Raw genomic sequence first — 280 nt, 5'->3', positions numbered from 1 at the left:
AACCTGTGGCTCCGTGCTCTTCTGGCCTTGGTCCAGCGAGTCGTATGGTGTCCCTTCAGACGTGGGGCGCACTGCCCTTCGGCGAGGCTTTCTCTGCTTGCAGATATAAGGGTAAGGAGGAGTCATCAGCCCGCGCATAAAAATGCAAAAACACTGTTAAGGGAGGCTCGTTCATCGAATTCCTGAGCATCTCTCCTTTACTTCGCCAGCTGACAACGCGCGAACCGCTGCAAATTCTGCAACAACTGCTGCCAGTCGCTAGGCTTAATGCCAGCGGCAG

The sequence above is a fragment of the Eimeria mitis genome, genomic scaffold (assembly GCF_000499745.2).
Source record: "Eimeria mitis Houghton genomic scaffold, Emh_scaff613, whole genome shotgun sequence".
In the NCBI taxonomy this organism is placed as follows: Eukaryota; Apicomplexa; class Conoidasida; order Eucoccidiorida; family Eimeriidae; genus Eimeria; species Eimeria mitis.
The sequence above is the reverse complement of the archived record's forward strand: the minus strand, read 5'-3'. Positions refer to the sequence as shown.